This window comes from Corvus kubaryi, unplaced genomic scaffold (genome assembly GCF_017639235.1).
Source record: "Corvus kubaryi isolate FWS band 111438036 unplaced genomic scaffold, C.kubaryi_AGA036_p1.0 37397, whole genome shotgun sequence".
Lineage (NCBI taxonomy): Eukaryota > Metazoa > Chordata > Aves > Passeriformes > Corvidae > Corvus > Corvus kubaryi.
Window position 1 is genome coordinate 15,563,006 of NW_024581136.1, and position 24,846 is coordinate 15,587,851.

Consider the following 24,846-nt stretch of genomic DNA (forward strand, 5'->3'; position numbering starts at 1 on the left):
TGGTATCTGATAATAGCTAGAGACTGGTAAGCTAACTAAATACCAAGTCTTTACAGAATTCAGTAGGCTCTCGATACATCCCAGGAGAGACATGGAAAATAATGCTTCACCTTCTAGAAAACTTAATGCAGTCTGCAAGGTAGGACATTCCAGGTACGATCTCTGCATTCCAAAGCAGCACATTTGCACATGAGGCACCACCTCTGATAGAGCACGAGCAGCCTCAAGGTTAAACAACCCCGACGCAGAGAGCTGAGGCAATGGCTATGAATTACAGCTGGAGCCAAGCTGCACTTCCCTGGAAGTGAACTGGTGGCCCTCACGAACACAGAGCACTGAAACAAATCAACTGTGGAATAATAATACTGTTTCTGCAATTTCTAAACTTCTCTAAATTCATAATGGATAAATTTTCATCTTGTAGAATCAATGAAAAAGGACTCACCATGTTTTCTTGGAAGAAGAAAGGAGTGATGTTTTCTTGGAAATTATGTCTCTTACCATCTTTGGAAAGCCTAGGCAGGTTAAACAAAAGTAGTGCACAGTGTTAATCAGTGCCTGACCAGGAGCAAAGGCAACATCATCCTTCTCAGGTGGGAATAAAAAGTCTAAGAACATTCTGCAGTGGCAAAATGTAAATGAACATAGAAACATCAGATGCTCTGAGGGCGGGCACACCTCTGCTATGGAGACAGGCTGTGAGAGTTGGGGTTGTTCACCTGGAGAGGAGAAGGCTCTGGGAGAAGCTTATAGCACCTTCCAGTACCCAAAGGGGGATACAAGAGAGCCAGAGAGGAGCGTTTGACAAGGACATGTACTTATAGGATAAAGGAGTTTCAAACTGGCAGAGGGCAGGTTTAGATTAGATATTAGGAAGAAATTCTTCCCTGTGAGAGTGGTGAGGCCTGAGAGATCCACGTGCATGCTGAGTTTAGCCATTTTAAATGTGCTAATTTCCAGTTTAGAGCAGCAAACAAATTGGATGGCTCCTATTTGAACACTTCCCCTTAAGAGATTTGTCAGGTTTGGACTGAGTCCTCAGAATACGCTGGGACTCCCACCAATGTAAGCTGCATGTGCAAACTGAAGGCAGCTCATGGTCCTGTGAGATAAACTGCTTGCCCTTTTATATCCTGCAGCACATAATTTAAAAAAAAAAAAAGATCTTCTTTGCTTATTGCAATTCAAAACTGCAGTGTCCATAACATTTGAATCACATCTTGTTGCTAATGCTACTTATAATTCCATACTATCAGAGGTCCTATTTTAATGATTCTACTTTGATAACAGCCAAACTTCTTGACTTCAGCCATGAGATAGTGAAGTACCTCATACATATGTGAATGCTCCAAGGCATCAGGTACTTCTTTCCAGAAAGGCCAGGGGAAAGTGGTATTTGGATGATGACTGTGGCTCACGTGGGAACCCATCATTCCCTAGAAGAACATAAAGATGAAGGCAAACCTTAAGGCACAACAGAGAATTTGCAGTTCCTGTAAGTTCTTTACCTCAAAAAACAAAAACCCTAAAAAATCAACAACCCAAACCAAAAGTAGATCCTCATTGCCGATAACATGATGTAGTTGTCAACAGAGGCTTGTGCTAGATGCAGCCACCAACCAACTGCACTGGAACTGTTTGAGAGCAATCACCTGCCCTGCTCAGCAGGAGCACACCCACAAGCCTGACAGTAGAAAATACAGAAAGCAGCAAAGAAAAAGAGGTGTGAATAAATCTTTCATCCTGTTAATCCCGGTAGATATCCAGTAGAAATGTGGAAACTCAGAACTAAATTTGGTTATAAAGACTGCTTTCTATATCCTAGACAAATATCTAAAGGCTAACACATATGCTTGTGTTTTTTGAAAGCAGCATTGTGTGGTCTCAGGAGATTGCAGCATTTAAATGTGGAGCATTTAGCTTTACAACTAAAAGTCAGAACAGGTCATGTCCATAGAGCCCAGTTTTCAGAAAAACAGGTATTCAGCACTTCCAGTAAATAAGGCACAGTTCAAAGTATCAGATCCCAGCCATTGGTAGTCACATCAGGAAATCCTGGCCTAAATATTCATCAAGGTAACTAAGGGTCTGCTCCATTATGATTCAATATCTGGTGCCTTTTCCAACCATCAGAAGGAATGTTCAAAATGTCACCTAAGTCAAATAAATTCCAAATGATTTGGAAACTGGGGAGAACAACTTGAGTGACCTGGAGGAGCAGGGATTCTGTTTTTAAATGTGATGACTGCAGCTGCCATTTGCTCTCTAGATCTTCCATTCAAATCCAAAGTCAGTCATACAATGGACTTCTATGGGGTGGGCTCTGACCTACCCATGTCTCAAGTACCAGACATCTTAAACAGCAACACAATTTCATGAACAGCAAGAATCCAGATAAATTTACATTAACTTCAGATAAAATCCTCTTATAAGCCAAACACCAGCTCTTATGGGATTTGTTCATCGCCATTGCTAGAATGTCCTGTAACATGCACCCTGACTCTGGCTGTGCAAGCTAAATTTGCTGTGATTAGTAGGGCTGAAAGAAAAACGACTGCACTAATATTCAAGCTGTTTGAAGAGAGGTTTACTGCCCCCAAAAGAATCATTTAATTATAACACACCATTTTCTTTAGATCTACATATAAAAGAGTTAATTTGCCTAAGCATGCACCAATGGGGCTAATGGATAAAGGTTTTTATTAGGGATGTGCCAAATGGTTCAATAGTTATTTGAATACTGTGGAGACCTCTCAAACATGTAGCTTTGGTGTGCAATAATTCTGTTCAATTAATGGGTTTTTTCCTTCACAGATATCCTTTCAGAAGTGCTTCATCATCCATGCAGTGCTGTTCAGAGACAAGCTGTAAACATTTTCTCTTTACTGGTACGTTCTAAGGATATGATGCTGTTCTTTCACACTGCTGTACTTGATACGGGAAGAAACCTGCAGAGGAATACATAAAAAATGCTGTACAAATTCTCTTTGGACCCGAGTTAATTGGTGATAATATTGTTGCAACCAAAGAAATCACATCAGCTTTCAAACAGTCTCTAGCACTCTTTTCTCCACTTCAGCTCTACATGGCAGAAGGTGGCACACTTAGCATCTCTTCCAGCTTTAGTTTCCACAGACAGCCATTAATATGACTCTAAACCTCCTAAAGCAAATGCAGCTCTGGTAGCTGTGCATTACTGCTGAACCAGCACACCTCCACATTAATCTGAAGTTTTAATAGCTGTAATAAATTAAAGTAATAAATTTAAAAAAACAACAAAAGAAGTCTTTCTTCACCAAACCCACACAATTAAAGGAAGGCACAGCACTGCCCAATGAACAAATTAGCAGACATCACTGAAGTAAAACTCTTCCCTGAGTGGTCTCCTCGGCTTGTTGTTTCTGCCAATTGTTTCTGAACCCTCTTCCTTTAGTTCTTCTTTCCCTTCAATCTGAACTCTAAACAATTCCATCAATAGGGCTGGGAAAAAATGACAGTCTTGATAAGGCCATTGCAATCCAGCTGTCAGCTGTCCTTGAATGGTCTCTATCTCTGCCTTTAGCCTTTATCCAGGTGGTTTATTCGAATGCTAGAGAGCAGCATTTGTATGAACAGACCTTCTTAGATGGTCTTAAGGTCCACAACTTCAAAAGTGTTTCAGTGCCTATCTATCATTGGAAAAAAAGTCTGGTAAATATTTATGCAAAGCTGTCTCCAGGAATTATTTATTAAAAATCTTTGCCTGTGTTATATTACAAAGATGTATTAAATCTTTATGTAAAAATATTTTTTCTATTCAAAGGGAGTTTAGTTAAACTTATAATACCTGTGAATTATCTGCTCTGAGTTTAAGTTACATTTGTCATGATTTTTCTTAGCTTTCAAATGGAGTTGCAAGTAAACAACATGAGTTGCATGAGTTGCAACATGTATTGACAGAGAATATGAACATCTGAATAGGAGAAAAGTTTGAGATTCTCTCCAGGATAATAATTCTATCTCATCAATCATAGGCATCATGGCTCCAATATTACCTTAATTTAAAAAATAAAAATAAATCATTAACTTGGGAATAAATATTTCTAAAATTAAAGGCTGTGGGTTCCCGTATCTATACTCCTGTGCCTTCTTCTTCCTTGCTGTTTTTTGGCTGTATGATCACCTAGCCAGCAAGTATCTCATTTTCTGTGCTGTACTACAGTTCCTGCCTTCGATACAGATGCTGAGAGACACTGGCCTCCTGCGTACAGGGAAGGGACTCTGCATTTGCACAAGGCTCCTTGCCAGCATTTTCCCTCTCTGAAACACCCTGGCAGTATTTTTAATTTGATATTGTGAAGCAAACTTCTCATATTCTTCAACAATTAGCAACATAATGGAGGTGATGTAGACACGTCTAGCTAGCTAAAGTCAGTACCTCCACTATTGTGTTTTGGTCTCTTTGTTTTTCCCCTCCTTTTATTCCTTATTTCTCCATTTCTGAGAGTTTGGGTCCTTTTCTCCTGCTATAAGCACAATAACAAAAAGAGGGCAGAAGTCATTAATACAAAAGAGCATAAACATTACAACACTTACATGGTGATATTTTTACAGTGGCCAAATGATTACCTAATGACGTCTCCAGAACTTCCAGAGGTTCCACCAGTCAGGGTCACGAGACAGGTTTTACTTTCTTCAGCTATCCAGGGTAGAAAAGGTCCACAAAGGACGCACCTTGCTCTTTCTCTACTAATGAACTTTGCAGCTTGAGATGGAGGAAAAGTACACAGGTTCTGGAGACTGAAACTAATCATCAAAATAATACTTCTGAAATTGTTTTCCTAAATTAAGCTATAAAAAGACGTAGATAAGACTTTGTCCTGTTCACCCTTCCTAGTAAGGATCTTTTATTTCCTAAACAACAGGGGCATCATATTTAAACACAGCAACTCTTTCAGCAGTTGGAATTGAATACCATTGAATGCATTGACCTTTACAAAGATTTAAAAATAACCTTGAATGTTGTCTTGCATTAGCTTTCATTATTATTCAATTGCATCTGATGAGCTGGCAGTAATTTCCACTTCTGGTTGCTATTGTTTCTTGTGGAAGAAACACCTTCTCATATCCACAGGGCAAACTATATATGGAAAAGTGCACAAAAGCCTCCCTGATAAAATTCAGAGAAAATATGTTGGTGCAGTGACTGTCTGGGGCACTGGTCAGAGCAGCATCTCATTGACCCACCATCAATACATTAAACACATTTCTGCAAATTTCTCCTATTTTTTTCCTGATACCACCCAATATTTTTAAGAGAATTTATTTAATCAGAGACATATTTTCTACATACACAGAATTCAGCTACGTGCTTCTGGAAAAAAAACCCAAACACAAACAGCTGAAAATTACCATAACTCAAATCCTTTCAAGATTTGTTGTTTTAGGTAGACATACAAGACTGGTTTCCCCTTTGTCCACTTGTATGGGTAACACCTGTTTTCTCACCTTCATTCTACTTCTACTTGCACCACACCACATCAAAGTAAGTTTACAAGTAAGTGATATATATTGCTCTGACCTACTCGTTAGTCACTTAAACACCTCAAGGATCAAGGACAAAAGCAGACTATTTTAAAAAGCAAAACACAGGGTAAGAATGCCCATTGTTTTCATTCCATCAACAGCCTGTGATTTACAAAACCTGATGTGTGTCTCAAAGAAATGGTAATTCCCCTCCAATGGTAACTCCCACCCAGGTATCCCACCTTTCTTGGGCAGATGTCCAAATATCCGCCAGGAAGGTGACAAGTCCTGCACAGCTGAAACCTGACTAGCAGTAAGGAGGCTCAAATAGTCTTTCTTGGGACCCTCCCTGACCTTTACTTTGCTCCTTACAAGCCTTGCAGTATGATATAAGGAAAGCTATAGGCTTTTTAATTATATTTTGAATGTTATGCTGCTACAACTGTTATGAGGTACTGTCATTTTTTTTGAGTCAGCTAGACTCTCTGTGGAGAAATACATAGTAGGAAAATGCAGCTTCATTGACATGAATCCATTCACAGCCACATTTTAAATCCTTGATGAAAGGTGTGATAAATAAATATTTTTTAAATAATGCAAAAAAGAAAAAATGTTGACTTTTTCAATTTCTTGTTCTTTTGTTTATAATTTTAAGTAAAAACAAAAGGTGGAAAGCACTAGTTTTTCTTTACCTGCTAATGTATGTTGCAAGGATGCAAATGATGGTTCCAAAGTTATATTTACCTCCCTGGTGTAAACAAAGTAAAGTAATTGCAGGAAAATGGATTTTCCTCTACCAACACAGTCTAAGTTCTGAATTCAGTAAGACTCTTGCAAACAACCCAAGTGGTCTGCACTAAGACCTTAGCAGATCCCCCAGGCTTAGTCTTGATTCAACACAGATATTTTCTTATTTACCCACATTCACAAAGAGGAGAACTTCAAATATAAGTAAACATTCATTTTTATAAACTGCTTGTATTAATAATTCATTACACTGCCATCAGTTACTTAATAGTTCTTTTTAAACTCCTATTGTGATGATGTGAAGCTAGTAATAAAAGTTTTCTTCCTGCCAACAGTGCTCAGAAAAATAATTATTCTCTCCTGGTAGCACCCAGCCTCAATATTCCATGTGGGGAGGAATTTTTGTTTAATACCTGGCCTGCAAGAGAACATGCAACAGCCAGGTGGGAGAAGGCCTTTCTGCAAAAGCCCCATTCCTATATTCAATTTTCATTGAATAATGATCCCACTGGAGTGCAAAATGTTCTGTTCTTTGTAGCTACAAAATAAATTGGGAAACAATAGCTTCATTAGAGGAGGAACTCTTTCAACTGGCGCCAGTTACACTGAAGAGCCATCTTTGCCCCACTGTTTTACTATTACATCAAATATTCATAGAGATATAAACATTTCTCCTTAACTTCTCAAAATGCACAAGCAAGACCGGCAGCAACTTGCAACAAAGTAAAGGGGCCATATGTCATTATTTACATTCTTTGCTAGGTACAATTCAGGCTTAAGCTCTCCAAAGGACAATTGTTTTTGTGTAGCCCAACAACCCCATTTCTAGGTTCTGTCAGTAATGCAAGGCCTAATTTCTAAATGTGCTATTTATTTTTATTCTGCAAACATTATTGTTTTCATAGATAAGTCTTTAGGTTTCACTTATATTTAACTGGAAGGGGCTTATACAATATTTTCCAGGTCATACCCAGGCCCTGGGTTACTGGTATAAGGAATAATGTCCTGGCTGAACATGTAGAAGTCATGTGACTGAGGACACTTGCAATTCTAACAAAGTTTTCAAAATTATTTCGTGCTTAACAGTTTCTGTGCTAGGAATGGTTAAATACTGTTCCAGGGGACAACAAGAGGAGTTTAGGCTTACAGATTTGTCTTACTGGGAAAGCATTTTGTATGATGCAGGGCTGCATACACATGAATCAGGTCTGTTTTGATGAGGCACAGGAGGCATGGAAACAGAGGTGAATGCTGTCCCTTGTGTCTGTTGCTGTTTTTCTTGCTGCCCATGCAACATCTCCAAAAATGTGTGTGTGTGTGTGTAAGGCTCTATCCACAAGCTGTATTTTGACAGAGATAATGTACAAAGCAGCATAATGCTGGAAAACTCATCTAGGCTGTGCTTCATCTGAGACTCCAGCTCATCTATATGCTAATTCAGATGGGTTGCAAGTTGGATTCTTCCAAAGACCGTGCCCCTAATATCCTTTTAGCACATAATTTAATATTATGTTTTGGGGACAGGCAGTAAAAGTTAGTGCACTGTGTTGTTCTGTAAATCCACTGATTGCTTCTTTCAGGGATATTGCACCAAGCCTTGGCTTTTCAGCTGAAAGGACAGCAAGGTCTGTCAGGCTGAGCTGGCTCATTGTGCTACTGAGCCACACACACAGCACTGAAGAGCATTAAATAGCACTTCAAAGATGCTAATATAGAATAATAAATGGCATGGCACAAAGGTATGAGGAAGTGTCTATTTTTACACTGGCAATTGAACCACTTATCACTGAAAAGGCCATTATTTGCATGTGAAACTTACTCTCTAACACTTGTTATAACTACTGAATTCTAGACATCCATAGCTTAGGAAAAAAAAATATAAAAAAAAAGAGAAAGAAAAAATAGCACAAATTTTTGAACTCTAAATAGTCCAAGAACAGGAAGTATTTACTACACATGAAAAAAAAAAAAAATGAAGCTATTAATGTTTACCTCCACTTCATGACAAAAAATTTCTACAAAGATGCTCTTTGTAGCATCATTTTTTAATATTATTGTATATATTTCTTATGGATTCCCTGTACAGATAACCTACAATGACTACAAAGACTTTTACCAGATGTTTCTTATGGAGTTAAATTTTGCTTTTTTGCTTTTTATTAAAATTATTTTTGTGCTTTAAAAGGCACAGTTGTTTACAGAAGAACATGAACCACATGGTTCAGAACTGTATCCTTCAATTCTTTTTGTAGGATCTCAAGCTGCATTTAAAAGGTTCAAAGACTAAAAAAGCACAGTCATTTTTATGAACTTATTTAGTTTTCATCAGTTTCTGAAAGCATAAAATATCGAGTTCCATGTGTATATCATAACAGCTTGCCATAAATGAAATCAAGCTTGAAATCCCTACATGATGAAAAGTGTAATAAATAACTCATTAAAAGGTGATAGACAAAGGAATTTATACATATTTTGACTCTTATACTATCTAACAAGCTGTATCAACTGCATATCTCAGGAAGCCAAACTAAGTTAAGCTATAATAAAAATAACATTACTATAAGCTTTTTCTTTCCCCAGCAACACCAGAGCAATGAACACAAACACTGAAGGATCAGATCCCTTCTTACACACAGCCTCAAATAACCTGTAGCAAAACCCAAACCATAGAAATTGCCAGCTGCCAACCCCACTGCTTGGGTCCAGTGCTGACAGGTACCACTAACTAAGAAACATCTCTAAGTGCTAAACCAGCATCAGTGCATCTGCATCTACATCCCGCAATGCTTGACAAAAATTCGGGTTTGGCTGTTAAACTGATGCTAACTACAATTTAAGAGTTCATGCAAGTTTGAGGAAATAAAAGGTTTCCAATTCCTTCAAAACCCTGCCTGGATTTCAGTATTCAAGGAAGTAGGGGGTTTGAAGTCAGTGGGTTAGTCTCTTGGTGGTAGAAAACGTTTGAGCAGAACTCTTCAAAAGAACAGAAAGTTGCTGCACAAGTCAGAAGGCCAGGACATGATATCTGCAATATTAACAAGAGGTACAAATCATGATGCTTTTTATTGCTATTTCCTATCCTGCCTCCTCTGCTAGAATATGGTTTTAGGCACATTTTGGTTGCTCTACAGAGCCAGTCTGATACAGTTAGAACTTTCCTAAGAGGATCTATCAGTACCACTGATCAGGAATAACTACCTGCTGTCAATTGCAAATATTAGCATACAAGCCTTCTTATTTAAGCAAACATATCAAAAGAATATTCAGGATCAATTGTGATGATTAGTTAAAATGCTGATAGGAAAAAAAGTCAACCTTTTCTTCCAATGAGGAAAGAAAGTCTTGTAGGCTAAACAAAGTAAATGCTGCATTTTTTGACTAAAAAATAAAAATCATCAGGGCTCAAGGATGCATATAGGTTAGGGAGTTTTACAAGAGCAAAATCAGCATAATTCAGTGTAAACCTGATGTTGGCAGCTGGTACAACCACTTCAAATCACTGCACCAAAATACAGCATCCATGAGGCACCACAGTCAAAGGTCCACCTGACAAAAAAGTCTAAACCCTGAATTTCAGATACTGACTTATTGCCAATACGCAAATGATAGCAGTTACTGGCTAATAAACACTATGTAATCAATTCAAATACTATGTTAGCAGAAAAAGGAAGTTCAAGTGTTTTCACATACGAGTTATTTCCTTATCATGGCAGTTTCTGTGAGCTTCATTTTGTAAATATGAATCTGAAAGATAAATTCTCAAAAATATCTGCAAAGCTTAAAATCCATATCTTGTGAGAAATAAAAAAAAAACCCCAACAAACCACTAGCCAGTTAATATCAAAGACTAGATATATGAATTATACATAAGGAAAGGAAAGTCAAACGTTGCCTTCAATGCATGGGCCAAATCTTCAGGCTGGTATAAACTCATACAGCAAAAGTTTTTGTACAGAGAAAGGCAGGTATTTTAATACTCTCAAAATCATTTTACCATAGGCATTTGTAGCCAATCAACCTTATTCAACAAATTTCAAGAAATTTGTTCGCCTGTATTATTGCTCATGACTTGATTACAGCAGAAAACACTTTGGATTAAGGAATATTACAGGAATAAGACCATTCATAAGCACAGTTAATTTGGACAAAGAAAGAGATATTCTGGAACAGTTCTTTGTATAGATAAATATCCTCTTGTTGATGGATGTCCCACTAGATGATCAATCTTTCCCCTGTGACAGGAATCTCTGAAAGCAAAATAATCAAATCATGAAATAAATCCTGGCTGTTGGATACAGGTTTACCACACTGAAGAGCTCACAGAAGTTTGTGTCTCAAATATGATCTATAACCAAAGTTATAAAGTAATGATCTTGTGATATTTCCTAGTCAAAGCAGAAGGAAAAAGAATAAGATTCCACTGTTGACATTACCCAGATATGTGTGTGAAGACACGTAATCTGTTAAGTGCGAGCGCTGTTCAAAGGCATTCACCGCATCTTGGAGGAACACTCAAGAGTCAAGCAGAATGCAGCAACACTAAAGAGCAGGCTATAAATAGGATACTAACAAAAACTATAAGGATTTCCAGTGGCAGAGAGTAATTTTTCTCTAAGCCTATCTCATATCAAAGTTGAATTCAGCTCTGCATTTGAGAAGATGACAGAGTTCACAAAAGCAGATGCACTGCATCTTCACAGGAACCTTGCAGAGCGGGCCACGTGAAGCTGGTAGACACATTAAAATGAAGAATAGGTCTGAGCTTCAAAGGGAAGAGAATCACTCAGATTTGCAATAATACTGTCATATAACATCATATTTAAAGAAGACAGCATAAAAGGAATCAAAATACATTTCTTGAAGTATAATAGGCTTTATTCTTTTAGCTTGGATGTGGAAAAAAAGGGAAATAGAAGAGGCAAATGACATGAAACTTTCACTGGCTTGGAGAAGGTGGTCTACCAGTTTTAAAAACTTTTCTCTGGCTGAGAAAATGTAAGATATGCATTTATCAAAGTAACTCTGAACACAGCTTAGAGTCCATGGAGTTTGCTTCAAACGCAAGAGACACTTTTAAGCTGCCAGTGCACCGTGTTGCTTATCTACACGAAGACTTACTACAAAGCCCAAGAGAGAGCTGCTGTTACCTCCTACCTGAGTGCAGCTGATTAAGCATGTCCTTGACAGAAATTGTCTGTCTAAGTGACTTTTAGCTTCCAGGAACTTAACCAAACTAAGAAGTCATCCAACAGGCAACAGGGTAGGACAAAGAAATGATAGTTCTTTCAATTTTCTTCAAATCTAACTCTTCAAGAGAGGTTTGGTAACCCAAGGGAACAAAAACATGAAGTCAAATGATTGTACATTGCAGTACTCCTCATCTACACTGCCCTTCTCATCTTCTTTCTTCTGGAGTCACGGGCTGAGATATAATCATACCAGAAAGAGAGGAAGCATCCACTGGTGTGCCTAGTTCATCCTTTTCTTTTCTCCTCTCCAGCAAGTGCACTGCAAGGTAGACTGTCACACACTTTAGGAGAAACAGAGGATCAAGGACTATTGTATTAAGATGTGAAGTGACTGCAGTCACACAATTCTCTATGAACAATGTCATGAGTGCTGCCTGTGTCTAAACAGCTCAGATAAGAGCTATTTTTAGAGGTTTTCATTATTATTGTGTTTTTTCCCAGGTCGCACTAGGAAGATGTCTATTTTAGGCAACTGATACTTCATTCAGCCAGGTTTAAAGCTGTTATTTTGAATTTTTTTCCCACCACTTACTTTTTATTGATAAGACATGCACAAATCTGAGGGCTGTGAAGAAATATGGTTCTGCCAATTACCTTGGTATGAATAGCTGCTTTGAACATCCCAAGATAGTGGACCAGTCAAAAGATGTATTTTGACCATTACCCTGCATGTGACCTGCATAGGCAGAAAAGTCTTTCAATTTGTCCAGCCTAATAGCCAGCACACAGGAGAAAAACACCAAAACTGGACAAATTAGCAAGATACATATGAAACCACTAAAGAAAGCTTTTTAATTAAAAAACTAACCTGCTGATTGACTTGATCTGATTTTGATTTTTCAGTTCGACAGCTCATTCAATAGGGACATTTTTAGATGCTCTTACATCTCTATTTCGGTTAGAAACCTGTTTTCTTGATTCATTGAGGCATCTGATAGATCAGATTTAATATAGGCCAAACTTTGTTGCAAACCCATGTCAGAATGCACAAGCCTCTCTGGGGTACTGAAATTTTGCCAGCTCTTTTTTAATCCTCTGTGTGCAAACAACAACCACCAAATTCCAGCCGTTTCAGTGGTGACTGCATTTTCTACACTGGTGTTATTGTCACAGTTCTATGTAAGGGGTGTCCTGCAGTATTTTATCACATCTAATGTGTGTCCCTTTAGGTCCCAAGTGTTTTTTAATTTAATGGAAAATTTTTTAAAATAATTTGTGAGCTTAAAGTTAACTTCTTTTTTGTTTGTTGGTTTGTTTGTTTTTTTAAACAAAAAATGGAGGACAAGGACAGAATTGATAGAGATTCTTTGCAGATAATGGAGGTTTCACATAAAAATCTCACTAAAAGGAGTTTTAATTGCTGTTGTGGGATTTTTATATTTTTTTCCTTTAGTCTGCCCACGTTAATTGTAGTTAATTTCTTTAAACTTAACCTTGAGGAATCATTTGTTAGGAAGTGAATGAACTCTTCCTAGCTATGATGGGACTAATGTTTTCACTGATATTTTCCAATTGAAATACTGTAGAACAAACTACACCAAACACAGTAAAATCAGATAAGTGCACCAGTAGAAATGGGCAGGACACCAGGTAAAGCCTCATATGAATTCAGTTATAAAGTCTTGAAAAATAAAGTCTTTGTCTGTGTTTCTCCATGGTGTAACAGAAAACAGGTTGAATTGTATTCTGAACCTAAAAACCCAAGTGATACACAGACTATTTTAATTATAAACAAAGTTTGCAATGCTAAGGAGTTGTAATCTGATAAGGTTATGGGTTCTTTCTGCCTTGGAAAAAAAAAAAAACAATAAAAGAACCATTTTTTTGTCTTTGAGGTAATTTGTCAAATACATTAAATTAGAAAAATGTGGGGTTTTATTACCTCTTGTTTTTGGTGTACCAGAGTTTTATTATATTCAATAATATATTTTTTGAGTCATAAAGATTGGAAATAAATACACATAACAGAATAGTGTTACCATATTATCTCAAGAACAAATAAGCATTTCTTTTCATTTTCCTTTTCATTCCACCATTTTTCTTCTTTAATCCGGTAAAGAAACTGTAGAAAGATGTCTGCTCCTGTAAATATCTCATTTCTCTATCCCCAACAGATTTTGTGTAATCCTGAAACAACAGCTACTTCTGGTAAGAAACAGAATGACTAACAAATTATAAACATAATAAAACTATGCATGACTAGAAAAAATATATGATGTATTTGTTCCCTGGGTCCCCAGGGCTTTTCTGTTAAAAAAAAAAAGAAAAGAAAAAGAAAAAAGACAAAATAAACAAACAAAAAGCCCTGTTTGTTTTGCAACCAAATAAAGGAAAAAATACTGAGCTACATGTTCAGTGTCTAAAATTAACAAAGTGCACTTTGCAGCTGACCTAAATAATCCTTAACAAAACCCTAAAACCAAATAGCTGGGTAGCCAATCCATATATTTATAATAACAGACAAGCCAAAGTACATCATCTGGTTAATTCTGAAAAATACCAAAGACTTTTTTGCTGTTACTGGAAGATGCTAATGGCCATTATCATGGAAATCTGTGATCAGTAAATATTATTAGAGACCAGTTCAACATAATTAGGTGTGCTAAGAACTCCTTTCAGGTCCAGAGGAACAATGAATTCTCCTTACAGAACAGAGAAACTAAAACACCAGGACAGGTGAATATTTTTCCTCTCTTTGGTACTTTGCATCCAGGTTATAATGTCTATGGCATGCCTTCAGAGCCCATCGTTTTCTCCTTACAATCACACCTCCCCAGTGCAAAAATTCTCCTGCTCAATTCAGGATCTGTTTCTCTTTCGTGGAAGTGCTTTAGCTGCTTTAATCTTCCCATGCCACCATTTTGCAGAGTGGCTACAGATGGATTGAGGCCTGAGTGACACGAAACACACAGGAACCCTTCATTCCCTTCTTGCCCTTTTTCATCTCTTTTTGAAGATTATATCAACTACTGTTGTCTCCTGAAACCTGCACTGCAAGTTGTTAGGGAAACTCACATGCGTTCCTTAAGCCAGTAGAAAGCCACTGCTGACACAAGGGTAACTAGGGGTGGATTTACACTGAACAAAACAGAACTCGTAAGGAAAGATGTTCAAGCATAGGTGAAGCTTACAGACCACACAGAGTGCACAAATCCCCTGCCTAGACATATCTTAGTGTCAGAAAATGAGCAGCTAAAGGGGAAAAAGCTGTCAAAGATTGCTCAAAGGAAGATACGTAGAGAAATTAAGAGAGAAGCAGACCTGAGCCTGGAAACCTTTGCCAGTCACTTCCCTGAGTGTGAAGGGAAAAAGAAACGAAATCTGCAGAACTTTGTAACAAAGGGCAACCTCCTGTCACAAAAACATCTCCAAATAGCTCACAAATTCAGAGCCATTGCTCCCACTCCTTTGAAACAGCACAATATCTATTTCCCCCCATTTTAGAGATAAAGGGAACAATGCATGGACAGACTGGAGTCACCTCGAAGAATCTGCAAACGTGCTTTCTGTTACCCATGCATTTAACCTCTTTAATGATAAGAAGTCTCAGGCAAGAAGAGTCTAGTTCAGTGTTTCAATCACATCATGTGCTTGATATAAATAAAGTTATAAAAGCCCAGCTGATTCATATCACAGAGGTAATTCTTAGCCAAGGGAATAATTTCTCATGACGCAAATGGCATGACTTGCACTGAACTGAAAAAGAGGGCTCCTCCTGGCAAGGCCGCCTCCACAATTCTAGTAAAGCAGCAAACCAATTTCCTGAAGAAAGTTGTTTTCTGATTTATAAGACGAATCTTTAAAGGATATCTGAGTTTGCAGATGGAAAATATATACACATATACCTTTAATCTTGGGGGGGGTTTTGGTCAAGGCCAGAATTTTCAAAAACCTCAAGGGTTTATATAGTCCTATGTTGATACACTTAGATGGAAGACCATGTGCAGTCGTTCACATGTGAATTTCTGCATTTGTTTAAGTAGCATGGAGCTGTTCTGCTACTGTCTTCCAGAAAGCAGTTATGTTTCCATGGAAAATTTAGTGTTTCTTCAATGCAGTTGACTTCTGGAACTAAATTCATGGAAGTGGGATGCTTGTCAGCACAGTGCATAACAAACAATGCAGTTTCCTACCTTCCCTGTGCTTGTTATTCAATACCTAATTTAAGCCTTGATATTCCAGTCCATAGTCAGATTGTCTACCAGAGCAATTGTGCAGAAAATCATTGTGAAAAATGGTTTCCTCTTCCATATACATAGTCTTTGCCACCAGAGGTCAACAATTAGTATACAGATCTATTATTAATTTTAATTAATTTCTAGAAATAATATTTGTGAATATGATCATTCACAATTTATGAGCTGATATTCAAAATCTGTGAGGTAGCCCATTTGACATACCTCATAAATTACACAGTACATTATTAGCTCATGAGAGGAGAGCATATGACTTAGAATAGATTGTGTGAAATGCCATACATAAGAATTTGAAATTCATCCTCTATTAATATTCTCTAATTAGTTAAAACTTGCTGCATATGCATTTCCCTGCCAGCAAAATTATGGAACATATGCAAAAAAGCGAAAACAAAGAGAGTGATAGCAGTTTCAGAGCAAAACCTTTTGAAATTCAAATCATTATTTGTGGAGAGAGGAAAAACCCAAAAAATCACAGTACTCGATTACCCTGTAGATGGAGAGATGGAAAAAGCAGGGAGGATGGTGACTTGCACTGTCTGAGGGACACACAATGGCTTCACAGTTGACACATATTGAGTCACAATTAGAAGTTAGTTTGTCGTTCCCAGTCTCTCTCCTAACGCCACAAAATTGCTGTTTCTTCCTACTACGTGCATGAAGAACACAATTATTGCTAATTGGTTGTGGTTTTTCATGCATAGTTAATGCAACCTTATTTATACAGGGCAACAACTCCCTTCAGGTATATCTAATTTCCTGTAGCATTCATATAATACATCTTTAATTTTAAACTATAAAATGCATTGCATCCTCAGATGATATAAGGGTTATCCCAGATGAAATTAACCCTTCCCCCAAATATTATGTTTCAGTAAACATTTAAATAGGCATTTTCTCTTTTCACCAAGATAACCCCATTATGGATGCTTAGGATTGTGTGGACAGATGCATCAGACAAAACCCATCAGAGAAACACACCAGGCAGCAATAAATGAGCAGAGGCCACAGAATCAATGAGGCTGGAAAAGACCTCTGAGATCTTTGAGTCCAACCTATGACCAAACACCACTTTGTCAACCAGACCATGGTACCAAGTGCCACATCCAATCTTTCCTTAAACAGCTCCAGATGCCAAGCTACAGCCTAAGACATACCACAGAAATAAACCAGGGCACACAGAAATCTGTCTTGTATTCCCTTGGATGTTTTGTGTGAACACACATCTGAGTCTTTGCACTGTAAGTGCTTTTTGGTAAGTACACATGTTTGAATGCACTTTCGTGAGCTCTTTTTACTTCATAATACAAAAGCTCCTGAACCCTTCTATGCTGTGTACAGGAGGCAGAACCTTCTCTGCACTCTTCTCCTGCAGCATTTCAGAACAAACTGGAAAACAGGAGAGCTGACCAAAACATTTGGATTCAACACCTGCATTTAAAAGCTAATGAATTTCCTCTGATCACTGTTTATTCTTCTAATATATATTCCTTGATATGCCCTCCAGAAATATTTAATTTTCCTACTCCAGAAATCTAAATCCATTGATAGCTGCACTCATCTGGCAGCCCAGATGAACTGTAGAAATTCAGAGTGTGGAGAAGTTCTGAGAGCAGTATTTACCCAAGTGGCCATCAGATCACAGTTCAGGACAATATTAGACCATGCCAGTTTGATTCTGCCAGTATCAAACTACTGAGGTGTCTAGGAAAGCACTGAGAGATGATGTGAGTGTCAGCCTTTCGCCATGGATGGTGAAACTGTAACTTGAAGAAGTGCAAAGGTGGTGGTGTTAAGCCACTGAGCACCCCCCAGAACACCTGACAGACCAGACACCCCCCAGGTGTCTTTGAGGCAGTGCTCCACAACTCCCTGAACAAGCAGCTGAAGTTACACCTTTCTCTCCCAAGAGGACAGCTTTCATTACAGGAGATTCAGACCCCTGACAAGTCAAATTATGGTCAAACAAACCACCTACTCTCTCTGCCATGCAGCACTGACTCCTCCTCCTGCAGTCTCACTTTCCCAGGAAGCTCTGGTCCCTGATGGGTGCTGCTGCCCACCTTGTGCCCTGCCTGAGCTGCTCGATCTTGGACTCCCCAGGACATGCCAGGTTGCTTTTGGGAAAAGCTCCTTCCCACTGCCCTGCAGATAGAACAGCTGAGACAAGAGACTGCAAGGGAGCTTTCTTTGTTCCACCTGGCCTTATTTACTCTTTTAAACTTGCCGCCCAATAGTCACTTTAAACTTCAGAAAAACCAATTAGGCTCTGTGTCACATGGTATAAATCAGAAGTCTTGCCATATAAAGAAATGCTATGAAATCAGCAGAGAGGGCAAAGGCAGAGGCAAACTCAAAGGTAGCAGCTGCACTGGCCACCTGAAAACATGATTTTAATTTTGTTTCTGCTCAGCTATAGACTTGGCTTCCTCTGAGAAATATTGGCTCAGTATACAAATGTCAGTGCTCTCCACTCCCCAGTCCCTTTTGGTGCATGTTCTCCCATCCGAGCAGATATCTGTTCATTTAACTCATTTAATGCAAATTAGTCCTTGCAAGTACAGTGGCTTATTCAGAAAAAAAATATAATTTGAAAATGTAGTCCTATGCATCTTACAGATGTAAGGCACAGTCTATTTTTATTTTAATGTCCTTAAAGATAAGCACGATGGTTCGCAGAATTATTCCTTTTTCTAATTTCTAACCCACTGATACCATACTCAAAAAGTACTTCCATAACAAAAGGTCCCATACTTCTTCCTCTCTGGGGAAATATAATAGCTTGACTGAAGTACAACTGTTTGTTAATTATTTCACATTTATCATCTATGTAGCACACTCACTTCCCTTGTGGTCAATAGCACTGTCAGGGAGACCCAGCTTAATTGAGTAGGTATTGACAATCCCTTTATCCAAATTGAGGCATGTAGAAGTAATTTGCAAGCACTGTTGATGGCATTTGGGTGATTAACATCTCCAGGTGTCTTTCAAAACCCCATCATTATTTTCCCTAACAGATTTCACTGGGATGAAATGAGGACATACTGATCCTGCCTTCAGTTCTGCTGTTACCGTTGCACACCGATCCTTTAATTCTGCAGCGTGACAACATTTGAAAATGAAATTAAAAAGTCAAACACCTTGGTCTGTGGGAACTTTTATTACTAGAACCGATTGTTCACAACAATTGCACAACATCACTCCAAGGTGTGCTGTTTTGAGGAGCCTGATCTCCAAACAAACTCTGTTCGTTTGCTTCTCTGCCATCAAACACATGACCCCTCCAGACCACAGCATATCTCCCTTCTGGCATGAGTTCTGTGAAGGTTTGCTGGCCACTCTCTGGGCAGTGCTAGTCTGTACAACAGCCCTGTACAACAAACACTGGAGTACAAGCATTATTCAACCTGATGCACCCTTTAGATGTTGAATGAGGAGCCCATGTTAAAGCACTTCTATGTTATTGGTGGTTTCCAACTTATTTTACATTGAGCCTCAGCAAAGAAAGAGCAAGTGCTATGTTTTTAAAAAGCAAAACCTCAGGTTTAGCTAAAGAAGTCTGAGACAGAGGTCTTCCCTTTGTGTTACTACACACCCTTGGGGCTCCTGCCACCTATGTTCCTGAGACTTTGTTCTGATCCTCTCTGGTTTCCCTACCCTGTTACTGTGCAGCTCTCACCTGTCAGTCCAAGTGTTTTTTCTTTTTGCACCCATGAGTTCACAACAAAAAATAGCATAAATGTCCCCCATGAGAGTCACTTTCCCATACCAGGAATCACCTGTCGCTCTAGTGGAAAACATTTTGTGGAGAGTGACATCCCACTTCCCTGTCATCCCTCCACCAGGGAATTGGGAGGGAACTGCCTGGAGGCAATGAGTTCAGAAAGGCTGCCTGTTGCATGTGCAGAATTGGATGAAAGAACCAATGGCGACAAAGTGAAAGGTACAACAGGGATACAGTCCTTGACTGCCCTCTGATTACACTGATGCATCCAGCTTTGCTTTGTGTCCTTGCAAGTGTCTGACATGGGTAGACAAGTTCCAGTATGAGATGTTGCAGGCCTTATTCTCAACATTTAAATCAATACATCCTTAAAACTGCATCTCCTCACAAAGAAATACTGGAATGATAGAATAATTCAAACTGGAAGGGACCTTTTAAATGCCATCAAGTTCAACCCATCTGGAAGAAACAGGGACATCTCAGAGCCCTGGCCAACCTGACTTTGAATGTTCCCAGGAATGGGGCATCTACCACCTCTTTGGGCAACCTGTGGCATTGCTTCACCACATTCATTGTAAAAAACTTCTTTCTTATATCTAACTTAAATGGAATCACCTTCAGTTTAAACCTTTACCCTTTATCCTATCAAAGAAAGATGATACTGTGTCAGCTCATTGCTGCCTGTTGAAAATCAGCCACAGAAGAATTGTTCTAGGGCTAAGCTGTCCTGACAAAGTAATATGAGCAAATAATTAACCAGCTTTTATTAAGCCATGAGATTCAGCATCATTTTCTACTCTTGTGTGGCCCTAATCAAGAGCCAGGGCAGGGAATGTCAGTGAACTCCAGACTCAAGAGACCAGTTAGCATTTGAATGTGTGAACCAGCCTCTGAATTTCACAGTTTGATGTTCAGTGACTCTCAGTGGCACAGGTCCAACAGATGTGCAATTCCACTGACTGCAACAGTTCCTGTTTTATTTATTTATCCTGGGGAGGTATTTTGTGAAAAAGGATTAACTCAGACAGGAACTTTCCCTTGAAACTAGTGGAATAAAAGAAATAGTGACATGGAAATCCTATTAGTGGTTCCTGGCATTATTAACAAGACAAAGACAACCACTTTCTAATAATCTGTTTGCTAAAACCTAATAGTTGTTTCTCCCCTGGTTCACATGGGCGCTGATCCCTGTGGGGATCATGGAGCACATTAATCATGTCTGGAAGCAAGGGTTGTTTCCACGTATTTTCTATTCTGCAGCTTCCAGGTGGGCAAGGTGAAAACCCCAGGTAGTTCCAGGAGGAGGTGTCTAATTCATGGCACTGAGTAGAAGTGAGCTGAAGCATGGAGTCTGCTCCAGCAATTCAGAGAGAGAACCCACCAACAGACTGCCCCATCTGCAGGAGCAGCCAATACTGTGATGTCAAGAAGTGAAACCCTTCAGTTTTCATTAACAGATACAGTATTTTTCTGTAGTGGCCTTTAGAATACAAAACATCATCAGTAAAAATTTGCACAGATAACTAAAACCTTTTATGAAACACAACATTCTGCATTTTCAAAATGTCACAGAACAACCCTTGAAAAAAAAAAATAAAGCAAGTAATGACAATAAGCTTCCTGCACTATAGTGAAAATGAATCTACAAATACTTAAAACATCTGCTTTGGTCTATTACATTTATTTTCCAAACAGTCTTAGATGCCAGAAAGAGTTCTTAAAGGTTTTCTGGGATAGAAACCAACAAACAAGAAAAGCATAGCCATGTGCATTTAATTGTAAGTTATGCATGTTATGAACTTTAAAATATGCATTTTCAAACAGATCTTGGAACACTTTACATTGTTGATACTATTCAAAAAGGAATACAAATGAAAATAACACTATAAATAAAGGATTTTTGCCAGCCACTATTAATATTTAAACACCACGTGTGGAGTTTTATTAACTTGAATAAGGACTTTTTTAAAAAAATTCATTTGCATAAATTAAACAGTCCCTTGCTATTATAGATACTTCTCCTTTTTCTGCTTCAGTTGTCTGATTATCCAAAAGAGAAAAAAAAAGGAAAAAAAAAAAAAAAAAAGAAAGAAAAAAGAAAAAAAGAGGGTGATGGGCTGCAGGGCAGATAGATTTCCTGCAGACAAATTCTAATAGGCCTTCCAGATATATAGCATCTTGTTAAAAATTCATGCAGGCCAGAATACTAGAAGGTCAGAAAATGTCTTTGAAATTCTGCCAGAGCTCTTTTTGATAATTCATTCAGGTTTTAAAAGGGAAAATTCCTCATTAAAATGAACGTAATGCTTATTAATTTATACTCCTAAGGCAGAGGCTGAATATTAAGCAATGGACTCTGTTAATCCATTTATTAAATATCAAAGACCATATGTTTTCACCCTGTCTCCTTGCTTATTGATTAATTGCCTTAGACCTATATAGGTAAAAGCAGAATAAAGTAAGTCTCTAGACACTTTCCTAAACTGGTGGAAACTGTAGCACTCTTTTGTGTAGCATATACCTTATAGAACTCAATCTCCTCTGCCTTCAGGTTCACGTCTGTAATCTGATGGATCTGGCTGAAAAAAAGTCCCCTTTGCTGAAAGTTATCATTTTGTGCCAAAGGGTAAGTAAAATACCTCCTAGAGCACTGATTTGTGCTTTCCTGGTGAACACATTAATGCACATGAAGTATCAGAAAGGCTTCTCCATGCTCCAGAAACAAAAACTTCTCTGCTCTAGGCTGGCACAGAGAGAGGATCTGAGTGCTCTCCCCACTCTTACAGCTGTTTCCAAGAACCCTACCTAGCTGCAGAGTTCCGAGCACAGTTCAGATGTGTCCTGAATCTGGCTGGGATAAAGTAAATTTTCTTCCTAGAAATGCTTACCCCAAGTGAATGACTTTTCAGTTTCCCATACTCTGACAGTGAGCAGGTGGACAAGAAGACTTTGAGGAGCATGGCCAGGACAGCTGACTGGAACTGGCCAAAGGGACACTCCATACCACAGAACACCAGTGTATAAACAAGGGGGAGTTGGCCAGAGGCTTGACCATTGCTCAGGACTGGGTATTGGTCAGGGAATGTTGAACAACTGTCAGATGTTACTTCTCTCTCTTCTTTTCATTAAAATTATTACTATCGTCATTATTATTATTAGCATAATTATTTTTTTTTTTCTTATCTCACAGCTACCAAGCAACCTCCATTCCACCCAGAACCCAAATATTACCAAAGCACAAGGCAACGAAAAGCAATAGAAATGCTGAAGTTTTCAGGAAATCTGTGTTTTACTGGGGTGTTTTGTCATAAGGTTTGGTACATGTACATCTTCCACTTCATTGTATCACTCTCAAATGAGAGAAGAAGAAAGGCAGGATCGTGTTCACTTTGTAGTGGTATAAAAGATGACTGAAGGTGCTACTGGCTCAAGAAGAGTCAAGACCTAGCTCTGAATCTTTTTCTGAAATCTAGCGAACATAAAACATTTTTCTTATGACTAACTTCTCCCCTTTCCCAAAACTGAGGATTAAAATTAAAAAAGGATGATTTCATGTTAATTAAAAAGTTCATATCAAGGATGACTACTGACATGGAGAAGTATCACATTAGACAGCAGAATCACATTAGAGCAGAATCACCTTCCAAGTGATTCAATCTCTCTTCATGGAAAAAAGGAAAAAAAATAGAAACTTGTGAGCAAAGAGCCAAACCACAGACCACAATCATAATTAACACATTCAAGATCATCAGGTAATGCTGATTCACACCACCTTGTAGATACCAGAGAAGCATGAAAGCATCAAGCACTGGCATAGGCTGGCTTGGCAAACCTCTTTCCCTGACTGCAGAGGGGAAAAGCCCCTTGTGCAGTGGGTATCCCCAACCACTCTGCATGTGTGACTGTCAGCTTTCAAGCCAGAATTGTGTGGTTAACAAGAAAATGATTACTCTTTTTGCCTTTTGAAGATCAGGTAATGTTTTATCTTACTGCTAATTTTCAGTTGCCTGCTAACATGGCTTAGAAGTTCACAGAGACTTTTGCTTCTTTCCCAAGTGCTTCAGTTGTCAGCAGACAACTAACAAGATGGCAGATGAGTACAGGCAGATTTGAAACAACATGTTGTAGGGGGGAAACACCTGTGTAGCAACAGAAGAAAATCCACAACAAAAACAACAAAAAAAGCACCTGTAACAGACATCAAATGAGGGCACTTCAAATGGACACAGTAGAGAGGACTTTAAGGTGTTTTTCTTCTTGTACAAGGGCTGCTGTGTGCAGTCACTGCTCCTTCTGCCAATTCTTGCTGCTCCCTCTGTTGTGCCAGTACAACTATTTGTGTGACTGTAAAGTGAATCAGATCAGGGAATTGGTCTGAGTTAAAAATAACCTAGGGAGGAAAAAAAAGGAAGAATAAAAAAAAAAATAGAAGAAAAACTCAAAGCAGCTGCCACTGGAACCAAAAAGAAATGTCAGGCAAGTCACAGCCTTGCCTGGGTCTCTCCAGAGCCACAGTTACAGGACAGTTAGATTGGCATTGCATCTGAGACCTACAGCCTGCACAGACAGCAGCACACAGACAGAGCCTGTCCTAGCACAGGGACATGATGAACATAGGCAAGAGCAGGATTTGAAAACCTGCCCAAAACACCAACATTGGGAGTTGGGGATGTAAACACATGAACACGTGTTAAACCATAATTTGAGATGGACAGAGCAAGGACAGTGCAAGTCTCACTGCTGCCCACACTTCAGTAATTCAGATAGTTAAGGTGCAGATCTGCTGTTTCAAGTTGGACTTCCAGCCACCACCAAACAGCCGCCTCAGGGTGCTCTTCTCACAAGCAGGATTTTCAAAAATCAAAACCAAAACAACTATGCCCCATATGCACCAGGACATCCTCAGTGTTCCTTAGGCTAAGGGGTGGAAGAATGTTCTCCATGGAACCATTCAGAACCCGCACGGTAAAGGCAGAATATTTGTCACCAGAGTCCAGCCCTCCCCCAGTAAAAATGAAACACAGGATCAGTTTCAGTGATTCTCACAGGCAGAATGGCCTCACTTCTTCCCAAGCTGAAGTCTGCTTTACATGTTAAGATCATAATTCTCTGGGAATACAGCAAAGCCTCTTCCTGCTTATAACATGATCTTCAGCATGGCATTTAGTGACAGTCGCCTGCTCAGCACAGCACAGATAAGTTGTGGGATTTATTGCACTTCTTCTGAGCTCAGAAGAAAAAGCCTTCCTGCTGGACAGTCTGCTGAAAATACCCAAAGCCCATCTGTAGCATAAGCCGAATGGCTTCCTTGTGAATGAAAAGAATTTATTAAGATTGTATCATACAGAATCTATTTGGAGTCTGTCTCTATGGTGTAGATCACAGTTCCTGATGATAATAAGCTCAGCCTTAAATGCACACATGC

The 24,846-nt window shown here is 38.8% G+C and overlaps 1 long non-coding RNA gene across 2 annotated transcripts in view; it reads right to left on the reverse strand.

The window, feature by feature from the left end:
* The window catches only part of LOC121671078, a 121,433-nt gene that overhangs the window by 78,064 nt on the left and 18,523 nt on the right, over positions 1-24,846 (reverse strand). For both annotated transcript variants that reach the window (XR_006018378.1, XR_006018376.1), the window contains exon 2: positions 446-515. This is a non-coding gene — a long non-coding RNA (uncharacterized LOC121671078). The remainder of the gene's footprint in view (positions 1-445; positions 516-24,846) is intronic.